This window comes from Gossypium hirsutum, chromosome A02 (assembly GCF_007990345.1).
Source record: "Gossypium hirsutum isolate 1008001.06 chromosome A02, Gossypium_hirsutum_v2.1, whole genome shotgun sequence".
In the NCBI taxonomy this organism is placed as follows: Eukaryota; Viridiplantae; Streptophyta; class Magnoliopsida; order Malvales; family Malvaceae; genus Gossypium; species Gossypium hirsutum.
In genome coordinates, this window is record NC_053425.1 from 30156772 (window position 1) to 30167768 (window position 10997).

The following is a 10997-nucleotide window of genomic DNA, read 5'->3' on the forward strand; positions in this document are numbered from 1 at the left end:
ATATGCTGACCCAAATCAAAATTTTAGCTGATTAAATAAGCTTGCAAAAAGGCCCTTGAAAGACTTCTAAATTGCATTCAAACCCCAACTTTAATTGTGGCTTTGTAGATTTGCCCCAGGCTATTTTTAGCAAAGTTGAAAGTCTCAAATTTTTTCAAGTAGATGGCGGGCCATAGGGGGGTCTTTGGCTACTGGAATTTTCTATTTTTACCAGCCAGAATCAGCTATAAAAGCCACCCCTTGCTGATCATTCAAACCATCCCTCAATACCACAACATTCTCTCATTCTCTCTTCTCCTCTATCATTTTTCTCTCCATTTTTTTCCATCCCATTTCCCTTTTTGTTCAAGTGCCGATTTCTTATCTAGGGAAAGAGGCTCTCATCAGCCATTTTGGAGCAGAAATTAGGTGTTCATAAGCTACCTTGATAGCCGAGGGCAACGAAGAACGAAGAACGGAGCAAATAGTCAAGCCACAGAGAAACACCGGATTTGCTTCTTGTTCCTTATCTCCTTAATTTTTTTTGTTGTTTTGACGAACATGTTTATGAATATTTATGCTGTTGAAATGGTTATTTTAATCAATTTAGCTTAAATTAAGTTTGTGTTGGGTTGATTATATTCTTCCTGCTTGAATTGTTAAAATGATGTTTATGCTGTTATAGGCCTCGGTAACTTGATTGGGTAAGTAAAATCATGCCTAAGGTATTTTTGCAATATAATTGTTAAATAACTAATGAATTAATTATTAAATCGTATTGAAATTATAATTAATAGACACAATGCTTAGCTAAAGTTTAAATTAGCATTGTATTCGGCAATACATATGCCTTGCATAACTTGCAAGATTTTTGTGATTAAACTGTTTCAAGGTAGAAATACCCTGTTACCTCACTTAATCTTTTATATGCTTGTGAAGATTAATTAACCTCTTGGATTTACATTGAAAAATGTTCAAGAGATTGATTAATTTAATAAGTATGTATGAGCAGTAGTTAGCAAATTACCAAGTTGCCGTGAATTTATTCATAGCAATATAAACATAAGTTTAATAATTCTAAGTTAAAGAAATGTAATTAATCCAACACAAGTATGTTATCTTGATTAAATTTTATTTGAAATCGTGCATTAGAACTTCTTTGTTTTATTTTAATTATTCATTTAGTTTTTAAATAGTTTTTGACCATCTTTTAAAACCAAATTATTTTTACGTCGCCAAAGTGTTTTACAATTAATTTCATAAATAATTCTTTTTACAGTCCCTATGGGTATGATAACTCGACATTTACTTGTCACTTTATTACTTGTTGCGATTGTGTACACTTGCACATTTTCCGTCATTCCAAGTTTTTGGCGCCGTTGTCGGGGATTGTTTTAAAAAAGTCATTATTTGTGAATTAGTTAGTTTTACAATTTGGTTTATTTTCCTGTTTAAATTTTTACTTAAATTTCATGTGATTATTACAAGTGTTTATGAGTATTGACCAGATTATTGACTTACTCCCTGTAGACCCTGAGATAGAACGAACCTTTCGAATCAAAGAAGACAAGCAAAACAGAGAAGGACTGGAGGAATGAATTTCGAGAATATGAATCAAGGAAATGAAGCAAACTTTGCTCAAAATCCTATCCTTATTGCTGATGATAGGGATAGAGCCTTAAGACAATATGCTGTGGTAGTGTTTAATAATCTTAATCCGGGTATTAGGAGACCCAAAATTGAGGCACAACAATTCGAGCTGAAGCCAGTCATGTTCAAGATGCTTCAGACAGTGGGCCAATTCAGTGGAATGCCTATCGAAGATCCTCATCTTCATTTAAAATTGTTTATGGAGGTGAGTGACTCTTTGAAATTAGACAGAGTACCCGAAGATGCATTACGATTGAAACTATTCCCATACTCACTAAGGGATAGAGCTCAAGCCTGGTTGAACTCATTGCCATCAAACTCAATTTCCACATGGCAAGAGTTAGTCGAAAGATTCCTCATGAAGTATTTCCCGCCAAGCAAGAACGCTAAGTTGAGGGATGAGATCACTGCCTTCCAACAAATGATGATGAATCCTTGTATGAGGCATGGGAACGATACAAAGAATTATTACGAAAATGCCCTCATCACAGAATCCCACATTGTATCCAACTTGAGACATTTTATAATGGTCTCAATGCTCACACGAGGATGGTAGTGGATGCATCCGCTAATGGTGCTCTTCTTTTTAAGTCCTACAATGAGGCTTACGAAATCATCGAGAGGATCGCAGTAACAATTATCAATGGCCAACCAATTGAGCCGCGTCAGGAAGACGAGTCATTGGAATACATGAAATGGACGCTCTTACTTCACTCGCATCTCAAGTATCTTCAATATCCTCAATCCTTAAGAATATTAACACTAATGGGTCTAACAGTTTTGCAGCCCAACCACCTCACCAATTTGAGAGTATAGCCTGTGTTTATTATGGGGAAGGACATTTGTTCAAAGAATTTCCATCAAACCCCGAATCTGTATATTTCATGGGGCTGGAACCAGTAACAACTACGCCCAACCTAGACCGACCCAGCCGCCTAGTTTTTCCCAACAAGTTCAGAAACTAGTTGAAGCTGAATCATCCAATAGCTTAGATAATCTAATGAAGGATTACATGGTGAAGAATGACGCCCTAATTCAAAGTCAACCAGCTACATTGAAGAACTTGGAGAACCAGATGGGCCAACTTGCAACTAAACTTAGAAATCGACCACAAGATGCTTTACCTAGTGATACGGAGAATCCAAGCATTAACATTGAAAAGCATTAACATTGACGAGCAGAAAGACAGTAGAGCCCAACACCATCGAAGCTGAAAAGGAGCCAGCTGACACTCAAGACTCAGAGGAAGTTCAACTGAGTGTTGAAATTCTAGTTTCACCAAAACTAGAACCTGCAAAACCTGATAAGGTAACCTCAGAACCACCTAATTATGATCAACTAACAACTGTGTTAGATGCAGAATTGCCACCAAAGACAAATCAACCAGTACCAGTTCTAGTAATGAAAACTTCACCACCCTACCCTCAAATACTTCATAAGCAGAAACAGGAAATTCAATTCAAGAAGTTCCTTGATGTACTCAAGTAACTTCATATCAATATCCCGTTGGTAGAAGCACTTGAACAAATGCCGAACTACATCAAGTTTATGAAAGATATCCCATCCAAGATGCGAAGACTTGGAGAATTTGAGACGGTAGCTCTAACGAAGGAATGCATCGCATATCTTCAAGACAAACTACCCCCAAAGCTGAAGGATCCTAGATGTTTTACTGTACCTTGCAACATTGGAGCAACATATTGTGGTAAGGCACTATGTGACTTGGGTGCAAGTATAAACTTGATGCCTATGTTAATATTTAGAAAGTTGGGGATAGGTGAAGTTAGACCTACTATGGTTACACTTCAACTAGCAGATCGATCCTTAGCACTTCTAGAAGGAAAAATTAAGGATGTATTGGTACGTGTAGATAAATTCATCTTTCTTGCTGACTTTGTGATTCAAGATTTTGAAGCAAACAAAGAAGTACCAATTATCCTAGGAAGACCGTTCTTAGCAACCGGAAGGACCCTTATTGATGTGCAGAAGGGCGAGCTTACGATGTGTGTTTAGGATGATCAGGTAATATTTAATGTTTTTAAGTTTATACGATTCCCTGACGCGGTTGATGATTGTTCTACAGTATCCGACTTAGAGGATTTAATAGTGGAAAAGGAACTCAACTCTATTGAGGATCCACTGGAAAGAATTTTGACATCAGACCCTCCAAATGATGAAGAGGAGGATAAGTACTTAGCGTTACTAGAGGCTAATCAAAGGGGATTTAATTCGCAATCCCATTTGGAATCTTTGGAGTTAGAGAAGAGGGAGTATACCTAACCAAAAGCGTCAATCAAGGAACCACCAAAATTAGAACTCAAGGTATTACCTTCACATTTAAAATACATTTATTTAGGTAATGCTTCTACTCTACCTGTGATTGTTTTAGCAGAATTGACTATTGTAAGAAGGGAAACTTATCTTAGTCTTGAAACAATTCAAGAAGGCTATCGGATAGACCATAGCCGATATTCGCGGTATTAGTCCATTTGTATGCATGCACAAGATTATCTTGGAAGATGGCGAAAAAGGGACGATTGATAGACAACGAAGACTGAACCCCATCATGAAGGACGTGGTCAAAAAGGAGATTATCAAGTGGGTAGATATGGGTACCATTTATCCCATCTCAGAAAGTTCGTGGGTAAGTCCAGTCCAGTGTGTGCTAAAGAAAGGAGGTATCACAGTGGTAGAGAACGAGAATAATGAGTTGATACCAACTAGAACAGTTATGGGATGGAGGATTTACATCGATTATTGGAAGCTGAATAAGGCGACTAGGAAAGATCACTTTCCTTTGCCGTTCTTGGACCGAATGTTGGATAGACTCGTGGGGTGAGACTATTACTGTTTTCTCGATGGATACTCAGGGTATAATCAGATTACAGTAGCATCGAAAGATCAACACAAGATGGTGTTGACCTGCTCGTACGGTACATTTTCATTTAGACGCTTGCCATTTGCTTTATGTAATGCACCTGCTACATTTCAAAGATGTATGATGTCTATTTTTACTGAAATGGTTGAGAAGTACTTGGAAGTTTTTATGGATGACTTTTCAGTATTCAGAGATACTTACGATGATTGGTTAGCCAATCTAGCTAAGGTACTAAGGTGATGCAAAGAAACAAACCTCGTACTTAACTTGGAGAACTGCCATTTCATGGTACGAGAAGGAATTGTTCTAGGGCATCGGATAACGAGATATGGGATCGAGGTATATAAAGTAAAGGTAGATGTTATTGAGAAGCTTCCACCGCCAGCATCTGTAAAGGGTATTAAGATCTTTTTGGGCCACGCTGGTTTCTATCAAAGATTTACCAAAAACTTCTCCAAAATTGCTAAACCCTTATGCAAATTATTGGAGAAGGGAACGGCGTTCAAGTTTGATGATGAATGCTGAAGAGCTTTCAAGGATTTGAAGAGTCAATTAGTTACGACACCCATAATCGTTACACTAGACGGGGATTTGCCATTTGAATTGATGTGTGATGCAAGCGACTTCACAAAAGGAGCTGTCATGGGCCAGTGAAGGAGCAAAGTTTTTCATCCCATCTACTATGCAAGATGGAATCTTACAAGAGCTCAACTGAACTATACGGTAACAGAAAAAAAGTTACTTGCTATTGTATTTGCTTTTGACAAATTTCGATCTTATCTTGTAGGTACCAAAGTGACTGTCTATACGGAGCACTCGGCAATTAAGTACTTACTTGCCAAGAAAGATGCTAAGTCGAGACTGATTCGGTGGGTGCTCCTACTTTAAGAGTTCGATCTAGAAATTCAAGATCGAAAGGAAGTAGAAAACCAAGTAGCAGATCACTTGTCCAGATTGGAGCCGCAAGAAAGGAATTCTCTTATTTTACCAATTCAGGAAACATTTCCAGATGAACACATACTGAAGGTAAGTCATGTCCATAATACCCCTTGGTTTGCTGATATTGCTAACTATTTAGCTTGTGGATTAATGGCAATTGATAAGACGTATCAACAAAGGAGAAAGTTTCTTCACAATGTGAAGTACTATTTCTGGGAAGAGCCATATTTGTTTAAAAAGTGTGCAGATCAGATGATTAGGAGATGCGTGTCAGAAGATAAAGTACAAAAGATTTTATACCATTATCACTCAACTCCGAGTGGGGACACTGCGGAGGTACTCGTACGGTGGCCAAAGTATTGCAAACTGGATTCTTTTGGCCAACACTATTCAAGGATGCATATACGTACGTAAAGAGCTGTGACCAATGTCAAAGGGTCGGAAATGTCACCAACAGAAATGAGATGCCTCGAACAAACATCATTAAGGTAGAATTGTTTGATGTATGGGGTATTGACTTTCTTGGTCCTTTCCCTTCGTCTTTTGGTCACAAGTATATGTTGGTAGCAGTAGACTATGTGTCTAAGTGGGTCGAGGATGAAGCTTATCTGATAAACTATGCGAAGGTTGTAATGAAGTTCTTGCAGAAACACGTGTTCACAAGGTTTGGAACCCCAAGAGCTATCATTAGTGATGAAGGGTCCCACTTTGTGAACAAGTGGTTAAAATGGTTATTAGACAAGTACGGAGTGAAACACAAGGTTGCAACAGCTTACTATCCACGAGAAGGTAGTTTGCCCGAACCGACGAGATTGGTCCAAAAGGCTAGATGATGCTTTATGGGCTTACAGAATAGCATACAAGACACCTTTAGGGATGTCACCTTACAGGTTGGTCTTTGGGAAAGCATGTCATCTACCCTTGGAGTTAGAGCACAAAGCTTACTGGGCTCTTCAACAGCATAATTTGGATCCTAAGCTCGCGAAAGAGAAACAGAGGTTCCAACTTAATGAGTTAGAAGAGTTTCGAATGTTCTCATATGAAAATGCCAAATTACTTAAAGAAAGACTGAAGAAATGGCATGACAAACACATTCGAGTTCGAGAATTTGAAGCAGGTCAGCAAGTCTTGTTGTTCAATTCTAGATTAAGTGTAATATCCCGAATTAGGGCCTAAACTGAATAGTGGTTTCGTGACCATAAATCCAAGATAGAAATAACTATTTTATAATTATTTTGATATTTAAGATATGATTGCATGATTGTGTGAAAATTTCTTGATGAAATCCTATGCCTAAAGTGCTTAAATTGAAATTAGGGACTAAATCGAATAATTTGCAAAACTTGCATTCTAGGAGTTTTTAGTATGAAATTGCTTTGGAATATTAATGAAGAGGTCTTAAATAGAAATTTGACCAATTTCTAAGTCTATGGACAAAAATTGGACATGGATGGAATTTTTTTGAAAGTTCAGTAGGAAAGGCATTTTGGTCATTTAGTTATTAAAATGAATTAAAAACAAAATTAAAAGCCAATTTTTGTCCATCTTCTTCATTAGGCTGAAATTTCAAGGGTTCTCCACAGCTAGGGTTTGTTTCAAGCTTCCAAGCTCCATAGTAAGTGATTCCAAGCCCCGTTTTTAATGTTTTTTACGTTTTTAGAATCCCGATAGCTCGATTAAGCTTATGCTAGCAATAATTCAACCTAGGGTTCATATTTGGAAAAATACCCATAGGTGAAATTTGTGTATTTTGGTGTTTTATGATAGAATATGAGGTTTTAAATTATGTTAGACAACTTGTACTACTCGGTTTTAAGTGAAAACGAGTAAAAGGGCTTAATTGGTAAAAATACCTAACAGCCATAAGTGCATGTTAGGGTGTGAATTTGATGTTGCTATAGAAGGGATAAATGATCATCATGTCATAAAACATAAGAATAAGGGATGAAGTTTAATTCCCGAGCCTAGGGGCAAAAGTGTAATTATGCAAAAGTTTAGGGGCAAAAATTTAATTTTTCCAAAGTTTGTATTAAGAACTATTTTGATGAATGTATGTATTAAATAAGATTAATTTGGCATTATAGATCAATGGAAACGAGATTCAAGTCACGATCGAAGGAAAAACAAAGTTTACGAAGAATAGGCTCGATTGCTAATATTTTGTATCGAGGTAAGTTCATGTGTAAATGTAGTAACATAATTGTCATTTTGAGCAATTTAATGTTGTTTATATGATATGATGCTTATTATTATCATGAATTGTTATGTTTTATGGTTAATGTTGAATAATATGTAATTATGTGAATTACTTGATGAGTATGAACTATCACCGAGTATCGGTTCTGATATTTCGTGGAAGACGGAAAAGATGTGAGATCAAGGAAAAAGCCCATTTGAACCTTAGGAATAGATTAGAATACAAGTGACATGTCACTAGGATACTTGAGTTTCGAACTCGTCGAGTTGAGTCCGAGTTCGTGAGATGTAACTAGGCATCCGAACTGTTGAGTTGAGTCCGAGTTCACTTATGGATGCGAACGCCCGAGCTCGTTGAGTTGAGTCCGAGTTCACTTATGGGTGGGTTACATGGTAGCTTGAATACATAAGTTCCGCAGGCTATTGAGTTTGTCTAGCTGCGGGTATGGCACTTACGTTCATGAAATCCGCGTATTCGAATTATATTCCGATGTGTTCAACGGGTGAATCTTAAGTGAATGAGAAGAATGCCTAAAACGAAGGTGATATATTGGTAAGTGTGGTGAATGAGAAAATTTGACAGGTATGTGCTTAAATCCTCGGGTTGAGAACTTGGTATGATGAAATCGTAGAAAGATATTAAATGCAAATGAAACACGAATGTCTTGATGTTGTTTATGCAAATGATGTTTTATGTGGAATTGCATGATTATGTTATTTGCTATTTGCATGTGAACTTACTAAGCATTTATGCTTACCCCCTCCTTTTCATTCATTGTAGTTGTTGACAAGCCGGCTTGAGAATCAGGATAGGTCGAAGACTCGTTCACACTATCCGAAGGCCTAAATTGGTAAAATGGCTTGTGTATTTTGAATGTGACATGTATGGCAAAATACTCACTTTGTGTAAATGATTTTATGACATGGTTATGGTTTGGTAAGAAAAGGGTTTGTGAATGATTAGCCGTTGGAATGGCCAATCTAAATCATATTTGATGCCATGTCTATTTAAAATGCTATTTAGTCCATGGAAATCTATAGTAAAGTGAAATTTGTTATAAAACAGAATATTGTTGTAGCAATGATGTGAATTTGAAAAATCATTAAAAATAGTAGAAATTGACTTAAATGATGAATAAGTTAAGGAATCTAAGCTTAATGAGTCTATTTTCATATGGATTAAACAAACACGTATATGGATTATATTTTATGAGATATTTGAATTTTTGTAAAATAGGGCCAGAGTGATTTCTGGATCCTCTGTTCTAAATTTAAGAAGTCACCATAAATTGTAAAAAAATAATTAGAAGTCATTCTTTATATGTACAGATTTATTATTGAGTCTAGTTTTATAAAAAATAAACGGCATAGTCATTGAAACTCTGTACAAGTAGATATCTGATTTGTAATACACAGGGGTCAGAGTAGTCGAACCCAGAAACAGGGGAGACTTTAACTAATAAAATGTACTAATTGGCTTGACCAAAAATTCTAGAAAAAAAATAGTAAATAGATATATGATTCTAGTTTCAAAGAAAATTTACGGATCTTAATTTCAAGGTTCGAAACTCGAGATATGAATTTTTAAGTGACTATAATGTAGATTGCTAGCTTGTCTGGAAGTTTTAAAAATAAATTGTTTGTGCTGTATAAGTAATGAATTAAGTCCGTTAACACCTCGTATTTGACTCCAGCGACGGTCTCGGGTACACGGCATTACATTAAGGTTCTTTCTAGGTAAGTTAAAATCACGTTGGTCTGGTGCATTTACAATTCATCAAGTCTATCCATATGGAGTTGTTGAACTCCAAGGTAAGGGAGATAATTTCTGAGTTAATGCTCAGCGCCTGAAACATTATTGGGGAGATAAAACTGAACGGGATAAAATCACGTTCATTTTATCGAATTCTTAATTTCTCGTTTTTATTTTTGAATAAATGATTTAGGGTATATTTTTAGGTATAGTATGTTGAAATAAATTCTGTCTAAGAGATTGGAACTTAAGCAGGACTGCTTGTAACCCCTCCAATCTTTCCTGGGAATTTATTTCGACATAATTTCCTAAAAAATTATTCCCTAAATGGAAAAATAAATTTTTAGTTTTTAAAATAAAAGGGTCAATTTTGATCCATGTTTTAATTTGCAACTCAATTTTAAATTTTCATTAAGTCTAGGGACTTAATTGAATTATTTCTAAAATTTGATTTTTTTTGTAAATAATAAAAACTAGGTGCTTCCCTTTATAAATATTTTCAAAAAGCATCTAGAATAAATATTTTTAATATTATGTATTAATTTGATAAACCTTAATATATAATTATATTTATTATAATTTATATATTAATTTTCATCAACTTAGCTTAGAATCAGGAGTAATTGTATTTTAATTATATTTTATGGTTATCTTAATAAATTAATGGCAATTGATAATTTCATATACATATATTTAATTATTAATTGTTGTTAAACTTTGAGTAGAATTAGAACTTAGGATTTTTTTTTAAAATTTTCTAAGAATTCTACTACAAATCTTATTTTTCCATCTATAAATACCATCAACCTTTCTCCCTCCATTCATTCATCTTCAAAACCCCAAAACACCAAACCCCTAAGTGCCACAAGCACACGCCCAGTAGACCGCCGCACATCCAGCTCCATCGCGCGCCTATTGCGCTAGACTCAGCTCGTGCCTATTGCTCCAGCCTCAACTCACGCCAAGCGCTCATCCGCGCGCACCTGCTACTCCTACCCAGTAGCTGTCCAGGCTAAGTCCTGCACCAGGCTTCCATTCACGCACGCCTACTGCTCTAGGCCACAACGCACGAGCGCCCAGTGCCTTAGTGCCCACGCCAGGCCTTCTGCTGAAGGCTCCTTGCTGCATTGCTGCTCCCACACACACCATCCGTCCAAGCACCTAGCCACCTTGCACACCAAGCCCATTAGCCAAGCCTTCCAACCCTTCTTTGAAATTGCCATCTTTTTCTTCATAATTATTATTATTATTATTATTAAGAGTTCTTATATTTTTACCAAAAAAAGAAAAGAAAAGTGGTAAGACCTAATTTTCTCTTAATTTTTATTTTTTTCAATTAGTTAAATTTTCAATTCATTGAATTATTAATAATTTTTATTAAATTTTTGAGAAAATAATTTTTCTATCTTATGATCAGTTAAACATGCCTCGCAAGAGAACTCGTGCTTCCGCTCAAATTGATGAAACACAAAACAAGTTCCACTATGAAGAAGCCAAAGTGAGATACAAAAGTATCTTCAAAAATCAACAGATGCATCCAGAGAAAGGCTTTACATTAAAGGAAAGCAACTACAGAGACTTTATGGCACGTATTCGTCAAGT

General features: G+C 36.1%; 1 non-coding gene across 1 annotated transcript; it reads right to left on the reverse strand.

Moving 5' to 3' along the window:
- Positions 1–2017: 2017 nt before the first annotated feature.
- LOC121216741 (small nucleolar RNA R71) lies at positions 2018–2123 on the reverse strand. The gene has a single exon (XR_005912919.1). It is a non-coding gene; the product is annotated as a small nucleolar RNA R71 (small nucleolar RNA).
- Positions 2124–10997: the final 8874 nt, after the last annotated feature.